Source organism: Cherax quadricarinatus, chromosome 11 (genome assembly GCF_038502225.1).
Source record: "Cherax quadricarinatus isolate ZL_2023a chromosome 11, ASM3850222v1, whole genome shotgun sequence".
NCBI lineage: Eukaryota > Metazoa > Arthropoda > Malacostraca > Decapoda > Parastacidae > Cherax > Cherax quadricarinatus.
Genome location: NC_091302.1, coordinates 21,895,690 through 21,914,678, shown reverse-complemented (window position 1 = coordinate 21,914,678; position 18,989 = coordinate 21,895,690).

Genomic DNA, 18,989 nt, shown 5'->3' with positions numbered 1-18,989 from the left:
AGACGTGTAGTCGGAAGATGTGAAACGTGAAGTGGTCAGATGTCAGACGTGTACTGGGAAGATGTCAGAAATGTAGTAGGCAGACGTCGGACGTGTTGAGGACAGATGTCAGACGTGTAGTGACCAGATGTCAGACGTGTAGTGGACAGATGACAGACGTGTAGTGGGCAGATGTCAGTCGTGTAGTGGGCAGATTTTGAACGTATAGTTGGCAGATGTCAGACATGTAGTGGGCAGATGTTAGACGTGTAGTTGGCAGATGTTAGACGTGTAGTGGGCAAATGTCAGTCGTGTAGTGGGCAGATGACAGACGTGTAGTGGGCAGGTGTCAGTCGTGTAGTGGGCAGATTTTGAACGTGTAGTGGGCAGATTTTAGACGTGTAGTTGGCAGATGTTAGACTTGTAGTGGGCAAATGTCAGTCGTGTAGTGGGCAGATGTTAAACGTGTAGTTGGTAGATGTTAGAGGTGTACTGGGCAAATGTCAGACGTGTATTGCGCAGATGTCAGACGTGTAGTTGGCAGATGTCAGACATGTAGTGGGCAGATGTCAGACGTGTAGTGGGCAGATGTTAAACGTGTAGTGGGCAGATGTCAGACGTGCAGTGGGAAGATGTTAGACGTGTCTTATGCAGATGTCAGACGTGTAGTGTGCAGATGTTAGACGCGTAGTGGGCAGATGTCAGACGTGTAGTGGGCTAATATTAGACGTGTAGTGGTCTGATGTTTGACGTGTGTTGGGCAGATTTTAGACGTGTAGTTGGCTAATGTTAGACGTATAGTGGGCTGATGTTAGACGCGTGTTGGGCAGATTTTAGACGTGTAGTGGGTAGATGTCAGACGTGTAGTTGGCAGGTGTCAGACGTGTAGTGGGAAAATGTCAGACATGTAGTGGGTAGATGCCAGCCGTGTAGTTGGAAGATGTCAGACGTGTAGTGGGCAGTTGTCAGACGTGTTGTGGGAAGATGTCAGACGTGTAGTAGGAAGATGTCAGACGTGAAGTGGGCAGATGTCAGACGTGTATTGGGAAGATGTCAGACATGTAGTGGGCAGATGTCAGACGTGTAGTGGGCAGTTGTTAGACGTGTAGTAGGCAGATGTTAGATGTGTTGTGTGCTTATGTCAAACGTGAAGTGGGCAGATATCAGACGTTTAGTGCGCAGATGTCAGACGTATAGTGGGCAGATGTCAGACGTGTAGTGGGCAGATGTCAGACGTGTATTGGGAAGATGTCAGACATGTAGTGGGCAGATGTCAGACGTGTAGTGGGCAGTTGTTAGACGTGTAGTAGGCAGATGTTAGATGTGTTGTGTGCTTATGTCAAACGTGAAGTGGGCAGATATCAGACGTTTAGTGCGCAGATGTCAGACGTATAGTGGGCAGATGTCGGACGTGTAGTGGGCAGATGTAAGACATATAGTGCGCAGATGTCAGACGTGTAGTGGGAAGATGTCAGACATGTAGTGGGCAGCTGTCAGACGTGTAGTGGGCAGATGTTAGACGAGTAGTGGCCAGATGTCAGGCGTGCAGTGGGCAGATGTTAGACATGTAGTGGGCAGATGTTAGACGTGTAGTGGGCAGATGTCAGACGTGTAGTGGGCAGATGTTAGACATGTAGTGGGCAGATGTTAGACGTGTAGTGGGCAGATGTCAGACGTGTAGTTGGCTAATGTTAGACGTATTGTGGGCTGATGTTAGACGTGTGTTGAGCAGATTTTAGGCTTGTAGTGGGCTAATGTTAGACGCGTAGTGGGCCGATGTTAGACGTGTGTTGGGCATATTTTATACGTGTAGTGGGCAGATGTCAGACGTGTAGTGCGCAGATGTCAGACGTGTAGTGGGCAGATGTCAGACGTATAGTGGGCAGATGTCAGACGTGTAGTTGGCAGGTGTCAGACGTGTAGTGGGAAGAAGTCAGACATGAAGTGGGTAGATGTCAGCCGTGTAGTGGGAAGATGTAAGATGTGTAGTGGGCAGTTGTCAGGCGTGTAGTGGGAAGATGTCAGACGTGTAGTGGGAAGATGTCAGACGTGAAGTGCGCAGATGTCAGACGTGTATTGATAAGATGTCAGACATGTAGTGGGCAGATGTCAAACGTGTAGTGGGCAGATGTCGGACGTGTAGTGGGCTGATGTCAGACATGTAGTGCGCAGATATCAGACGTGTATTGGTCAGATGTCAGACATGTAGTGGGCAGATATCAGATGTGTAGTGGGCAGATGTCAGACGTGTAGTGGGCAGATGTCGGACGTGTAGTGGGCTGATGTCAGACATGTAGTGCGCAGATGTCAGACGTGTATTGGTCAGATGTCAGACATGTAGTGGGCAGATATCAGATGTGTAGTGGGCAGATGTCAGACGTGTAGTCGGAAGATGTCAGACGTGTAGTGGGTAGATGCAAGACGTGTAGTGGGCAAATGTCAGACGTGAATTGGGAAGATGTCAGGCATTTAGTGGGCAGATATCGGACGTGTTGCGGGCAGATATCGGACGTGTTGCGGGCAGATGTTAAACGTGTAATGGGCAGACGTCATACGTGTAGTGGACAGATGACAGACATGTAGTACGCAGATGTCAGATGTGTAGTGGGCAGATGTCAGACGTGTAATTTGAAGAAGTCAGACATGTAGTGGGCAGATGTCAGACGTGTAGTGGGCAGATGGTACGCGTGTAGTGGGCAGATGTCATAAGTGTAGTGGGCAGATGTCAGTCATGTAGTGGGCAGATGTCAGACGTGTAGTGGGCAGATGTCAGACGTGTAGTGGGCAGAAGTCAGACGTGTAGTGGGAAGATGTCAGATGTGTATTGGGGAGATATCAGACGTGTAGTGAGCAGATGTCACACGTTTAGTGGGCAGATGTCAGACTTGCATTGGGCAGATTTCAGACGTTTATTGGAAAGATGTCAGTCTTGTAGTGGGAAGTTGTCAGACGTGTAGTGAGCAGTTTTTAAACGTGTAGTGGGCAGATGTCAGACGTGTAGAGAGTAGATATCATACGTGTAGTGGGCAGATGTCGGACGTGTAGTGGGCAGATGCCAGACGTGTAGTAGGCAGATGTCGGACGTGTATTTTGCAGATGTCAAACGTGTAGTGCGCAGATGTCAGACGTGTAGTGGGCAGATGTCAGACGTGTAGTAGGAAGATGTCAGACGTGTTGTGTGCTGATGTCAGACGTGTAGTGGGCAGATGTCAAACGTGAAGTGTGCAGATATAAGACGTGTAGTGGGAATATGTCAGACGCGTAGTGGGAAGATGTTTGACGTGTAGTGGGAAGATGTCAGACCTTTAGTTGGGAGATGTCAGACGTGCAGTGGCAGATGTCAGACGTGTAGTGGGCAGATATCAGACGTGTAATGGGCAGATGTCAGACGAGTAGTGGGCAGACGTCAGACGTGTAGTCGGAAGATGTGAAACGTGAAGTGGGCAGATGTCAGACGTGTACTGGGAAGATGTCAGAAATGTAGTAGGCAGACGTCAGACGTGTTGTGGACAGATGTCAGACGTGTAGTGACCAGATGTCAGACGTGTAGTGGACAGATGACAGACGTGTAGTGGGCAGATGTCAGTCGTGTAGTGGGCAGATTTTGAACGTGTAGTTGGCAGATGTCAGACATGTAGTGGGCAGATGTTAGACGTGTAGTTGGCAGATGTTAGACGTGTAGTGGGCAAATGTCAGTCGTGTAGTGGGCAGATGACAGACGTGTAGTGGGCAGGTGTCAGTCGTGTAGTGGGCAGATTTTGAACGTGTAGTGGGCAGATTTTAGACGTGTAGTTGGCAGATGTTAGACTTGTAGTGGGCAAATGTCAGTCGTGTAGTGGGCAGATGTTAAACGTGTAGTTGGTAGATGTTAGAGGTGTACTGGGCAAATGTCAGACGTGTATTGCGCAGATGTCAGACGTGTAGTTGGCAGATTTCAGACATGTAGTGGGCAGATGTCAGACGTGTAGTGGGCAGATGTTAAACGTGTAGTGGGCAGATGTCAGACGTGCAGTGGGAAGATGTTAGACGTGTCTTATGCAGATGTCAGACGTGTAGTGTGCAGATGTTAGACGCGTAGTGGGCAGATGTCAGACGTGTAGTGGGCTAATATTAGACGTGTAGTGGTCTGATGTTTGACGTGTGTTGCGCAGATTTTAGACGTGTAGTTGGCTAATGTTAGACGTATAGTGGGCTGATGTTAGACGCGTGTTGGGCAGATTTTAGACGTGTAGTGGGCAGATGTCAGACGTGTAGTGCGCAGATGTCAGACGTGTATTTGGCAGACGTCAGACGTGTAGTGGGCAGATGTCAGACGTGTAGTTGGCAGGTGTCAGACGTGTAGTGGGAAAATGTCAGACATGTAGTGGGTAGATGCCAGCCGTGTAGTTGGAAGATGTCAGACGTGTAGTGGGCAGTTGTCAGACGTGTTGTGGGAAGATGTCAGACGTGTAGTAGGAAGATGTCAGACGTGAAGTGGGCAGATGTCAGACGTGTATTGGGAAGATGTCAGACATGTAGTGGGCAGATGTCAGACGTGTAGTGGGCAGTTGTTAGACGTGTAGTAGGCAGATGTTAGATGTGTTGTGTGCTTATGTCAAACGTGAAGTGGGCAGATATCAGACGTTTAGTGCGCAGATGTCAGACGTATAGTGGGCAGATGTCAGACGTGTAGTGGGCAGATGTCAGACGCGTAGTAGGAAGATGTCAGACGTGTAGTGGACAGTTGTCAGACGTGTAGTGGCCAGATGCCAGACGTGTAGTTTGCAGATGTCAGACATGTAGTGCGCAGATGTCAAACGTGAAGTGGGTAGATACCAGACGTGTAGTGCGCTGATGTCATACGTATAGTGAGCAGATGTCAGACGTGTAGTCGGCCGATGTCAGACGTGTTGTAGGAAGATGTCAGACGTGTAGTGTGCAGATGTCAGACGTGTAGTGGGCAGATGTCGGACGTGTAGTGGACAGATGTCAGACATGTAGTGCGCAGATGTCAGAAGCGTAGTGGGCAGATGTCAGATGTGTAGTGGGCAGATATCACACGTGTATTGGGAAGATGTCAGACGTTTAGTGGGCAGATATCAGACTTGTTGCGGGCAGATGTTAGACGTGTAATTGGCAGATGTCGTACGTTTATTGGACAGATGACAGACATGTAGTACGCAGATGTCAGATGTGTAGTGGGCAGATGTCAGACGTGTAATTTGAAGAAGTCAGACATGTAGTGGGCAGATGTTAGACGTGTAGTGTGCAGATGTCAGAAGTGTAGTGGGCAGATGTCAGACATGTAGTCGGCAGATGTCAGACGTGTAGTGGGCAGATGTCAGACGTGTAGTGGGCAGATGTCAGACATGTAGTGGGCAGATGTCAGACGTGTAGTGGGAAGATGTAAGATGTGTAGTGGGCAGTTGTCAGGCGTGTAGTGGGAAGATGTCAGACGTGTAGTGGGAAGATGTCAGACGTGAAGTGCGCAGATGTCAGACGTGTATTGATAAGATGTCAGACATGTAGTGGGCAGATGTCAGGCGTGTAGTGGGCAGTTGCTAGACGTGTAGTGGGCAGATGTCAGACGTGTTGTGGGCTTATGTCAATCGTGAAGTGGGCAGATATCAGACGTGTAGTGCGCAGATGTCACACGTATAGTGGGCAGATGTCAGACGTGTAGTGGGCAGATATCAGACGCGTTGTTGGAAGATGTCAGACGTGTAGTGGGCAGATGTCAGACGTGTAGTGGCCAGATGCCAGACATGTAGTTTGCAGATGTCATACATGTAGTGCGCAGATGTCAAACGTGATGTGGGTAGATACCAGACGTGTAGTGCGCAGATGTCATAAGTATAGTGGGCAGATATCAGACGTGTAGTGGGCAAATGTCAGACGTGTAGTAGGAAGATGTCAGACGTGTAGTGGGCAGATGTCAGACGTGTAGTGGGCAGATGTCGGACGTGTAGTGGGCTGATGTCAGACATGTAGTGCGCAGATGTCAGACGTGTATTGGTCAGATGTCAGACATGTAGTGGGCAGATATCAGATGTGTAGTGGGGCAGATGTCAGACGTGTAGTCGGAAGATGTCAGACGTGTAGTGGGTAGATGCAAGACGTGTAGTGGGCAAATGTCAGACGTGAATTGGGAAGATGTCAGGCATTTAGTGGGCAGATATCGGACGTGTTGCGGGCAGATGTTAAACGTGTAATGGGCAGACGTCATACGTGTAGTGGACAGATGACAGACATGTAGTACGCAGATGTCAGATGTGTAGTGGGCAGATGTCAGACGTGTAATTTGAAGAAGTCAGACATGTATTGGGCAGATGTCAGACGTGTAGTGGGCAGATGGTACGCGTGTAGTGGGCAGATGTCATAAGTGTAGTGGGCAGATGTCAGTCATGTAGTGGGCAGATGTTAGACGTGTAGTTGGCAGATGTCAGACGTGTAGTGGGCAGATGTCAGACGTGTAGTGGGCAGAAGTCAGACGTGTAGTGGGCAGATGTCAGATGTGTATTGGGGAGATATCAGACGTGTAGTGAGCAGATGTCACACGTTTAGTGGGCAGATGTCAGACTTGCATTGGGCAGATTTCAGACGTTTATTGGAAAGATGTCAGACTTGTAGTGGGAAGTTGTCAGACGTGTAGTGAGCAGTTTTTAAACGTGTAGTGGGCAGATGTCAGACGTGTAGAGAGCAGATATCATACGTGTAGTGGGCAGATGTCGGACGTGTAGTGGGCAGATGCCAGACGTGTAGTAGGCAGATGTCGGACGTGTATTTTGCAGATGTCAAACGTGTAGTGCGCAGATGTCAGACGTGTAGTGGGCAGATGTCAGACGTGTAGTAGGAAGATGTCAGACGTGTTGTGTGCTGATGTCAGACGTGTAGTGGGCAGATGTCAAACGTGAAGTGTGCAGATATAAGACGTGTAGTGGGAATATGTCAGACGCGTAGTGGGAAGATGTTTGACGTGTAGTGGGAAGATGTCAGACCTTTAGTTGGGAGATGTCAGACGTGCAGTGGCAGATGTCAGACGTGTAGTGGGCAGATATCAGACGTGTAATGGGCAGATGTCAGACGAGTAGTTGGCAGACGTCAGACGTGTAGTCGGAAGATGTGAAACGTGAAGTGGGCAGATGTCAGACGTGTACTGGGAAGATGTCAGAAATGTAGTAGGCAGACGTCAGACGTGTTGTGGACAGATGTCAGACGTGTAGTGACCAGATGTCAGACGTGTAGTGGACAGATGACAGACGTGTAGTGGGCAGATGTCAGTCGTGTAGTGGGCAGATTTTGAACGTGTAGTTGGCAGATGTCAGACATGTAGTGGGCAGATGTTAGACGTGTAGTTGGCAGATGTTACACGTGTAGTGGGCAAATGTCAGTCGTGTAGTGGGCAGATGACAGACGTGTAGTGGGCAGGTGTCAGTCGTGTAGTGGGCAGATTTTGAACGTGTAGTGGGCAGATTTTAGACGTGTAGTTGGCAGATGTTAGACTTGTAGTGGGCAAATGTCAGTCGTGTAGTGGGCAGATGTTAAACGTGTAGTTGGTAGATGTTAGAGGTGTACTGGGCAAATGTCAGACGTGTATTGCGCAGATGTCAGACGTGTAGTTGGCAGATTTCAGACATGTAGTGGGCAGATGTCAGACGTGTAGTGGGCAGATGTTAAACGTGTAGTGGGCAGATGTCAGACGTGCAGTGGGAAGATGTTAGACGTGTCTTATGCAGATGTCAGACGTGTAGTGTGCAGATGTTAGACGCGTAGTGGGCAGATGTCAGACGTGTAGTGGGCTAATATTAGACGTGTAGTGGTCTGATGTTTGACGTGTGTTGGGCAGATTTTAGACGTGTAGTTGGCTAATGTTAGACGTATAGTGGGCTGATGTTAGACGCGTGTTGGGCAGATTTTAGACGTGTAGTGGGCAGATGTCAGACGTGTAGTGCGCAGATGTCAGACGTGTATTTGGCAGACGTCAGACGTGTAGTGGGCAGATGTCAGACGTGTAGTTGGCAGGTGTCAGACGTGTAGTGGGAAAATGTCAGACATGTAGTGGGTAGATGCCAGCCGTGTAGTTGGAAGATGTCAGACGTGTAGTGGGCAGTTGTCAGACGTGTTGTGGGAAGATGTCAGACGTGTAGTAGGAAGATGTCAGACGTGAAGTGGGCAGATGTCAGACGTGTATTGGGAAGATGTCAGACATGTAGTGGGCAGATGTCAGACGTGTAGTGGGCAGTTGTTAGACGTGTAGTAGGCAGATGTTAGATGTGTTGTGTGCTTATGTCAAACGTGAAGTGGGCAGATATCAGACGTTTAGTGCGCAGATGTCAGACGTATAGTGGGCAGATGTCAGACGTGTAGTGGGCAGATGTCAGACGCGTAGTAGGAAGATGTCAGACGTGTAGTGGACAGTTGTCAGACGTGTAGTGGCCAGATGCCAGACGTGTAGTTTGCAGATGTCAGACATGTAGTGCGCAGATGTCAAACGTGAAGTGGGTAGATACCAGACGTGTAGTGCACTGATGTCATACGTATAGTGAGCAGATGTCAGACGTGTAGTCGGCCGATGTCAGACGTGTTGTAGGAAGATGTCAGACGTGTAGTGTGCAGATGTCAGACGTGTAGTGGGCAGATGTCGGACGTGTAGTGGACAGATGTCAGACATGTAGTGCGCAGATGTCAGAAGCGTAGTGGGCAGATGTCAGATGTGTAGTGGGCAGATATCACACGTGTATTGGGAAGATGTCAGACGTTTAGTGGGCAGATATCAGACTTGTTGCGGGCAGATGTTAGACGTGTAATTGGCAGATGTCGTACGTTTATTGGACAGATGACAGACATGTAGTACGCAGATGTCAGATGTGTAGTGGGCAGATGTCAGACGTGTAATTTGAAGAAGTCAGACATGTAGTGGGCAGATGTTAGACGTGTAGTGTGCAGATGTCAGAAGTGTAGTGGGCAGATGTCAGACATGTAGTCGGCAGATGTCAGACGTGTAGTGGGCAGATGTCAGACGTGTAGTGGGCAGATGTCAGACATGTAGTGGGCAGATGTCAGACGTGTAGTGGGAAGATGTAAGATGTGTAGTGGGCAGTTGTCAGGCGTGTAGTGGGAAGATGTCAGACGTGTAGTGGGAAGATATCAGACGTGAAGTGCGCAGATGTCAGACGTGTATTGATAAGATGTCAGACATGTAGTGGGCAGATGTCAGGCGTGTAGTGGGCAGTTGCTAGACGTGTAGTGGGCAGATGTCAGACGTGTTGTGGGCTTATGTCAATCGTGAAGTGGGCAGATATCAGACGTGTAGTGCGCAGATGTCACACGTATAGTGGGCAGATGTCAGACGTGTAGTGGGCAGATATCAGACGCGTTGTTGGAAGATGTCAGACGTGTAGTGGGCAGATGTCAGACGTGTAGTGGCCAGATGCCAGACATGTAGTTTGCAGATGTCATACATGTAGTGCGCAGATGTCAAACGTGATGTGGGTAGATACCAGACGTGTAGTGCGCAGATGTCATAAGTATAGTGGGCAGATATCAGACGTGTAGTGGGCAAATGTCAGACGTGTAGTAGGAAGATGTCAGACGTGTAGTGGGCAGATGTCAGACGTGTAGTGGGCAGATGTCGGACGTGTAGTGGGCTGATGTCAGACATGTAGTGCGCAGATGTCAGACGTGTATTGGTCAGATGTCAGACATGTAGTGGGCAGATATCAGATGTGTAGTGGGCAGATGTCAGACGTGTAGTCGGAAGATGTCAGACGTGTAGTGGGTAGATGCAAGACGTGTAGTGGGCAAATGTCAGACGTGAATTGGGAAGATGTCAGGCATTTAGTGGGCAGATATCGGACGTGTTGCGGGCAGATGTTAAACGTGTAATGGGCAGACGTCATACGTGTAGTGGACAGATGACAGACATGTAGTACGCAGATGTCAGATGTGTAGTGGGCAGATGTCAGACGTGTAATTTGAAGAAGTCAGACATGTATTGGGCAGATGTCAGACGTGTAGTGGGCAGATGGTACGCGTGTAGTGGGCAGATGTCATAAGTGTAGTGGGCAGATGTCAGTCATGTAGTGGGCAGATGTTAGACGTGTAGTTGGCAGATGTCAGACGTGTAGTGGGCAGATGTCAGACGTGTAGTGGGCAGAAGTCAGACGTGTAGTGGGCAGATGTCAGATGTGTATTGGGGAGATATCAGACGTGTAGTGAGCAGATGTCACACGTTTAGTGGGCAGATGTCAGACTTGCATTGGGCAGATTTCAGACGTTTATTGGAAAGATGTCAGACTTGTAGTGGGAAGTTGTCAGACGTGTAGTGAGCAGTTTTTAAACGTGTAGTGGGCAGATGTCAGACGTGTAGAGAGCAGATATCATACGTGTAGTGGGCAGATGTCGGACGTGTAGTGGGCAGATGCCAGACGTGTAGTAGGCAGATGTCGGACGTGTATTTTGCAGATGTCAAACGTGTAGTGCGCAGATGTCAGACGTGAAGTGGGCAGATGTCAGACGTGTAGTAGGAAGATGTCAGACGTGTTGTGTGCTGATGTCAGACGTGTAGTGGGCAGATGTCAAACGTGAAGTGTGCAGATATAAGACGTGTAGTGGGAATATGTCAGACGCGTAGTGGGAAGATGTTTGACGTGTAGTGGGAAGATGTCAGACCTTTAGTTGGGAGATGTCAGACGTTCAGTGGCAGATGTCAGACGTGTAGTGGGCAGATATCAGACGTGTAATGGGCAGATGTCAGACGAGTAGTGGGCAGACGTCAGACGTGTAGTCGGAAGATGTGAAACGTGAAGTGGGCAGATGTCAGACGTGTACTGGGAAGATGTCAGAAATGTAGTAGGCAGACGTCAGACGTGTTGTGGACAGATGTCAGACGTGTAGTGACCAGATGTCAGACGTGTAGTGGACAGATGACAGACGTGTAGTGGGCAGATGTCAGTCGTGTAGTGGGCAGATTTTGAACGTGTAGTTGGCAGATGTCAGACATGTAGTGGGCAGATGTTAGACGTGTAGTTGGCAGATGTTACACGTGTAGTGGGCAAATGTCAGTCGTGTAGTGGGCAGATGACAGACGTGTAGTGGGCAGGTGTCAGTCGTGTAGTGGGCAGATTTTGAACGTGTAGTGGGCAGATTTTAGACGTGTAGTTGGCAGATGTTAGACTTGTAGTGGGCAAATGTCAGTCGTGTAGTGGGCAGATGTTAAACGTGTAGTTGGTAGATGTTAGAGGTGTACTGGGCAAATGTCAGACGTGTATTGCGCAGATGTCAGACGTGTAGTTGGCAGATTTCAGACATGTAGTGGGCAGATGTCAGACGTGTAGTGGGCAGATGTTAAACGTGTAGTGGGCAGATGTCAGACGTGCAGTGGGAAGATGTTAGACGTGTCTTATGCAGATGTCAGACGTGTAGTGTGCAGATGTTAGACGCGTAGTGGGCAGATGTCAGACGTGTAGTGGGCTAATATTAGACGTGTAGTGGTCTGATGTTTGACGTGTGTTGGGCAGATTTTAGACGTGTAGTTGGCTAATGTTAGACGTATAGTGGGCTGATGTTAGACGCGTGTTGGGCAGATTTTAGACGTGTAGTGGGCAGATGTCAGACGTGTAGTGCGCAGATGTCAGACGTGTATTTGGCAGACGTCAGACGTGTAGTGGGCAGATGTCAGACGTGTAGTTGGCAGGTGTCAGACGTGTAGTGGGAAAATGTCAGACATGTAGTGGGTAGATGCCAGCCGTGTAGTTGGAAGATGTCAGACGTGTAGTGGGCAGTTGTCAGACGTGTTGTGGGAAGATGTCAGACGTGTAGTAGGAAGATGTCAGACGTGAAGTGGGCAGATGTCAGACGTGTATTGGGAAGATGTCAGACATGTAGTGGGCAGATGTCAGACGTGTAGTGGGCAGTTGTTAGACGTGTAGTAGGCAGATGTTAGATGTGTTGTGTGCTTATGTCAAACGTGAAGTGGGCAGATATCAGACGTTTAGTGCGCAGATGTCAGACGTATAGTGGGCAGATGTCAGACGTGTAGTGGGCAGATGTCAGACATGTAGTCGGCAGATGTCAGACGTGTAGTGGGCAGATGTCAGACGTGCATTGGGCAGATTTCAGACGTGTAGTGGGCAGATGTCAGACATGTAGTCGGCAGATGTCAGACGTGTAGTGGGCAGATGTCAGACGTGTAGTGGGCAGATGTCAGACATGTAGAGAGCAGATGTCAGACGTGTAGTGGGCAGGTGCCAGACGTGTAGTGGGCAGATGTCAGACGTGAAGTGGGCAGATATCAGACGTGTAGTGGGCAGATGTCAGACGTGTAGGGCGCAGATGTCAAACGTGTAGAGGGCAGATGTCAGACGTTTAGTAAGAAGATGTCAGACGTGTTGTGTGCAGATATCAGACGAGTAGTGGGCAGATGTCAAACGTGAAGTGGGCAGATATCAGACGTGTAGTGCACAGATGTCAGACGTGTAGTGGGCAGATGTCAGACGTGTAGTAGGAAGATGTCAGACGTGTTGTGTGCAGATGTCAGACGTGTAGTGGGCAGATGTCAAACGTGAAGTGGGCAGATATCAGACGTGTAGTGCGCAGATGTCAGACGTATAGTGGGAAGATGTCAGACGTGTAATCGGTAGATGTCATACATATAGTGGGAAGATGTCAGACGTGTAGTAGGAAGATGTCAGACGTGTAGTGGGCAGAAGTCAGACGTGTAGTTGGAAGATGTCAGATCTTTAGTTGGGAGATGTCAGAAGTGCAGTTGGCAGATGTCAGACGTGTAGTGGGGACATGTCAGACGTGTAATGGACAGATGTCAGACGTGTAGTGGGGACATGTCAGACGTGTAATGGGCAGATGTCAGACGTGTAATGGTCAGATGTCAGACGTGTAGTGGGCAGATGTCAGACGTGTAGTGGGCAGATGTTTCACGTGTAGTGGGCAGATGTCAGACGTGTAGTGGGCAGATGTTTCACGTGTAATCCATGAAGGAAAAATCACGTGTTGGCGGGATTATGTTTTTACTGGTAAAAAGTACTTGTAATAATGTAAGGAAACTGAGTAGCAGGTTTTCTCCAGCCATTGTTCCTGCTCTTTTGGTTATACCTGGATTATACCCGGAGAGGGTTTCAGGGTCAACGCCCCCTCTGCCCGGCCTATGGTGATGCATCGCTGTAAAACAGGGTCTGATCAACTAGGCTGTTACTGCTGGCTGCACGCAAAACTGATGTACGAGCTACAGCCCGGCTGGACAGGTACTAATTTTAGGTGCCTGTCCAGTGCCTTCTTGAAAACAGCCAAGTGTCTATTGGTAATCCCCTATATGTATGCTGGGATGGAGTTAAATAGTGCTCGGCCCCTGACACTTGTTGTGTTGTCTCTTATCGTAAAAGTGGTGCCCCTGCTGGTGTGAGCATTGCATATTGTACTAAAGTTGCCACAGCAAATGGAAATCATCTTATCCGTATCTCTCAGAGGCTTAATCTATCCTTCTCGTTTTGTTTCGTTCAAGTCTGCCAAGAGAAATCTAGCAGAGAAGAGTTTTATAAGGTGTCTTTATGCTTCCAAAACTTGGTGTCAACACTTTCCACTTGTAGATCGTCGGCAACTGAACATGATGGCATTCATATTACTACGCTCCAGTATTTACATCTGTCATCCCTCATAGTCCTCTAACGTCCTTTTAGTCTTGTATGGTCGAAAGGATTTATTCCCCATCCATGGAAAACTGCCATCGTTTTGCCTCTTCGTAAACCAGGTATTTTAATGCCATCCACTATCGCCCCTTTCCTCATAGCATTACAGTTTGCAAGTTGATAGAACGTCTACTAAATAAACGTTTGATGTGGTATTGAGAGACACATAATAGCCTTTCCACTCATCAATTTGGATTTTATATGTGCAGCTCCTATTGACCCCTTTCTCTGGTTAGTTACCCATGTTCGTAATACCTTTGCTAGTAACCACTCGGTTATCGCATTCCTTTTCATCTTGGAAAAACATATGACACTACTTGGAGATATAACATTCTGGCCCAAGCTCATTCCATAGGCCTCCAGGACACTATGGCAATTTTCCATAAAAATCTGTCTGAGAGATTTTTCCGTGCCCAGATTGATAATAGGCTTTCCCCAGGCTGAAGGTGTCCATTTGGGAATGTCGTCAGCATCACTCTATTTTACTATTAACCCTTAAACTGTCCAAACAGATCTATGTTCACATGCTTAGTGCTCCAAAAGTAGATCTACATTTTTTACATATTTTCAAATATAACAAAAAAAAGTAGATCAAAGTTTTTTTACACATTTTCTTCAAATGTAAAAAAAAAAAAAAAAAGTCTACGTTTCTTTACATACTTTTAAATGTTGAAAAAACGTAGACCTACATTTGGACAGTTTAAGGGTTAATGATATGGTCTCTATTCCCCCATCAGATATTTGGTCATCATTATTTGATGATTTTGCAGACACTAACTGCCGCTTAGTAGCAGCATCACTCCAGAATGCTGTCGACAGTGTTTCCCACTGCGCACGACTCATAAGTTTGAATTTACAGATACTAAAACGCACCAGATTACTGTTACTAGACGTTTGTTGTCTCTAGTACTCTCTAGTACTCGTTCCAGGATCCCTGAACGTGATACGGTCAGATATATCAGTCTTCTGTTTGATTCCCGGCTGTCCTGGAAACCTCACATTTCCTCCCTGAAAGCAACTTGTCATAGCCGGCTGAACCTCCTTAAACCCTTCCTCATTTATCTTTGGGGGCGGATCGTCAAACTCACCTTCCACTTCATTCAGCCCAAATTGTATTGAACACTATACATGCTGCCCAAAGAACATTTATCCCGTATAAAGAAATTAAATCAAACAGAAATGATCCAAAATGGATGAATAATAGGCTCAAATATCTTTTAGGGCATAAGAAAGGAATTTATAGGCTTATCAAAAGAGGTGAGAGTCATCTTATGAATCAGTATATTGACATTAAGAGGGACGCTAAAAGGGGGATAAGAAAAGCTAAACGGGACTATGAAATTAAAGTTGCCAGGGATTCGAAAACTAACCCAAAACAATTTTTTCCAAGTGTATAGAACAAAAGTTAGAGATAAGATAGGTCACCTAAAAAATAACTATGGGCATCTTATTGACAAAGAGAATGAAATGCGCTTGATTTTAAATAATTATTTTCTCTCGATTTTTACACAGGAAGACACTAACAATATCCCAGTAATTAATTTTTATAGTGGGCCTGAAGAAGATAAATTATGTAACATCACAGTCACTAGTGAAATGGTTGTGAAGCAGATAGACAGACTGAAGCAAAATAAGTCGCCGGGTCCTGATGAGCTTTTTTCAAGGGTTCTTAAGGAATGCAAAATGGAACTCTGTGAACCATTAACTAATATTTTTTAATTTATCTCTTCAAACAGGTATAGTGTCTGATATGCGGAAGATGGCTAATGTAATTCCTATTTTTAAATCAGGGGATAAGTCGTTACAGTCAAATTACCGCCCAATAAGCCTGACCTCAGTTATAGGCAAATTGCTAGAGTCATTTACAGCTGAGACTATAAGAAGCTATCTGGATAAGCATAATCTGATTAATGATACTCAGCATGGATTCACGGGAGGTCGTTCTTGTGTAACCAATTTATTAACTTTCTTCAGTAAAGAGTTTGAGGCTGTTGATCACGATAAATAATTTGATATTATTTACTTAGATTTCAATAAGGCTTTTGATAGAGTTCTGCACCAAAGACTGTTAAAGAAAGTGGCAGCTGATGGCATTGAGGGAAAAGTGCTGTCATGGATCGAGTCATGGCTCACAGACAGGAAACAGAGGGTGTCCATAAATGGGATTAAATCCGAGTGGGGATCTGTAACAAGTGGCGTTCCACAGGGATCAGTCTTGGGCCCGTTGTTGTTTATGATATACTATATCAATGATCTTGATGAGGGAATTACTAGTGAAATGAACAAATTCCCCGACGACACAAAGATAGGTAAGATAATTGATTCAAACGTAGATATCAGGGAACTTCAGGAGGATTTAGACAAACTCAATACCTGGTCAGAAAAGTGTTAGATGCAGTTCCAAGTACAGATTGCGAAAAGGACTTGGGGGTTATGGTAAGCAGCAACCTTAAACCAAGACAGCAATGCCTCAGCGTACGTAATAACGCAAACAGATTACTGGGATTTATATCAAGAAGTGTAAGCAACAGAAGTTCAGTGGTTATATTACAGCTTTACACATCATTGGTAAGGCCTCACCTAGATTATGTAGCTCAGTTCGTTAGAAAACATTCAACATAGAATGACTAAATTAATACATAGCATTAGAAATCTTGAATATGAAGAAAGATTGTAGACTCTTAAATTACATTCACTTGTTAGACGAAGAATGAGGGAGACATGATCGAAGTGTACAAGTGGAAGATGGGTATTAATAAAGGGGATATTAATAAGGTCTTGAGGACATCTCTCCAAGAGAGAACCCGCAGTAATGGATTTAAATTAGACAAGTTTAGATTTAGAAAGGGTATAGGAAAGTATTGGTTTGGAAATAGGGTAATTGATGAGAGGAACAGTCTACCTAGTTGGGTTATTGAGACTAGGACTTTGGGTAGTTTCAAATTTAGATTGGATAAATTCATGAGTGAGAGAGGTTAGATTTGAGTGGGACTTGCATATAAGTGGATAGAGTTATCAGAGCTTATTTCTTGGGTAGAATTGAAAACTGGGTTGGGCAAATGTTTTGTTAGTGGGATGATTTGTAAAGGACTTGCCTAGTATGCGCCAACAGGCCTGCTGCAGTGTTCCCCCTTTCTTATGTTCCTATGTTCTAGGTAGTGGTGACCAGATATATTCTGTAGCCTTTCGCGCAGCTATCCAGTCTTGATCCCCATCATCATCAGCGATTCTGTTTGTGTTTATCAGCTTTTCGTTCCTTTCCTGTCGATAACCTATATGCAGAGGCAAATGTTCCATCTTGAACGATCGGCGTGATGCCCATTGCCTCCGATATTTTGCCAGTTTTACAAGGCAAGCGCAGAAGTGAGGACTTAGTTAGAAGGTTCAAGACAGCAATAGACATAATAAGGAAGAAGGGGGGGGGCGCCCTGTTATATGTGGCATTTTGCCAAGAAGGGGTGTTGGAAATGAATGGTTGTCCAGAGCAATTGGTATTAATTGCTGGCTGGATAAACACTGTAAGGATAATGCAGTACCATTCATTGACAACTGGGACAACTTCTATGGCCGAAATGAATGTATGCCAGGGATGGGGTTCAGTTATCCAGGGCAGGTGTGGGTTTTCTTGCTAGCTCAGTTGAGGGGGTTGTTAGGACTTTAAACTAGGATTACTTAGAGGTATGGATTTGGAAATGATAAAAAATGAGTATGGATATATTGACTTATGCTCTGATATTAAGAATCTTAATAGTAACTGTCATGGAGTAACTCTGGGTAATGATAATTTCAGAAATTGTGTAAAAACAAAGATGAATAGGAAAAATGTGCAGAAGAAAAAACATATAATGGTATTTTATGCTAACAGTCGAAGTGCAAGAAATAAGATTAATGAACTACGTTTGATAGCATGTGCTGGGAACTTCGATGTCATTGCATTAACTGAAACGTGGTATGATTTAAAGAGTCGGGATATGATTGCTGAGTGTAATATTCAAGGGTTTTAGTTGTTCCATGTGGATAGATGTAATGGGAAGGGGGGAGGAGTTGCATTATATGTTCGAGAAAATATTAACTGTTGCATAAAAACAGGTATAAAAATAGACGGAACAGCAACAGAATCTGTTTGGGTAGAGTTTGTAGAAGGTCAAGAAAAGCTAATTCTAAGTGTAATATACCGACCTCCAGGCTTGGATCACGATAGAGGGAGACTTCTTTGGGACGAAATTGTTAGGTCTTCTAGACACAGTAACTTAGTGATTGTAGGGGATTTTAACTTTAGTCAAATAGACTGGAATTCTTTGACCGGTAATCTGGAGTCCAGTGACTTTATGGAAACAGTTCAAGATTGTTTTCTGAAGCAGTGTGTAACAGAGCCTACCTTAATTGACAAGACCTAGTCTTGTCAAATAAGGAAACACTCGTAAATAACCTGGAAACCACTGAAGAGCTTGGCGCAAGTGATCACAAATCCATCACCTTTAGCATTAACTGGGAATACAAGAATAATGATAATACAGTAAAAATCCCTGATTTTCGTTCTGCCGATTATAATGGACTTAGGGAACACCTGTCAAATCTTGATTGCGGTTATCTAGCTAATGATTCTATTGACGATGATCATACTTATGATTACGAAGGGATCTGCGTTTATGATTCTTTTCTTAATAATGTACACCATGCTCAGAGTATATACATTCCCCAGAGAGAAATTAGATCTGATAATAACGATCCCAAATGGGTCAACAGGAGGCTAAAGCATTTATTAGGGGAGAAAAAAGGAATTTACAGGCGCATCAGAAGAGGAGAGGTTAACCTTACTGACCAATATGTTCAGCTTAAAAGAGAAGTAAAAAAGGGATTAGAAAGGCTAACGTGACTATGAAATTAGAGTTACTAATGAATCAAAGACTAATCCAAAGGGGTTCTTTCAAGTGTATAGGACGAAGGTGAAGGAAAAAGTAGGACCTCTGAAAATTTGGAATGGACAGCTGACGGATAACGAACTGGAAATGTGTTCCTTATTTAATGACTATTTTTTGTCAGTTTTTACAAAGGAAGATGTAAATGAGATTCCAATAATTAACAATTATTTAGTTCCTGATGAATTTAAATTAACTAATATTACTGTCACGAGGGACATGGTTATTAAACAGATAGACAAACTGAAGCAAAATAAGTCCCCGGGACCCGACGAGTTATTTTCCAGGGTACTTAAGGAATGCAAGATGGAGCTTAGTCAGCTATTAAAGAGTGTGTTTAATGCGTCCATCCCTACCAGTGTTGTGCCAGAGTTGTGGAAGATGGCTAATGTGGTTCCTATATTCAAATCAG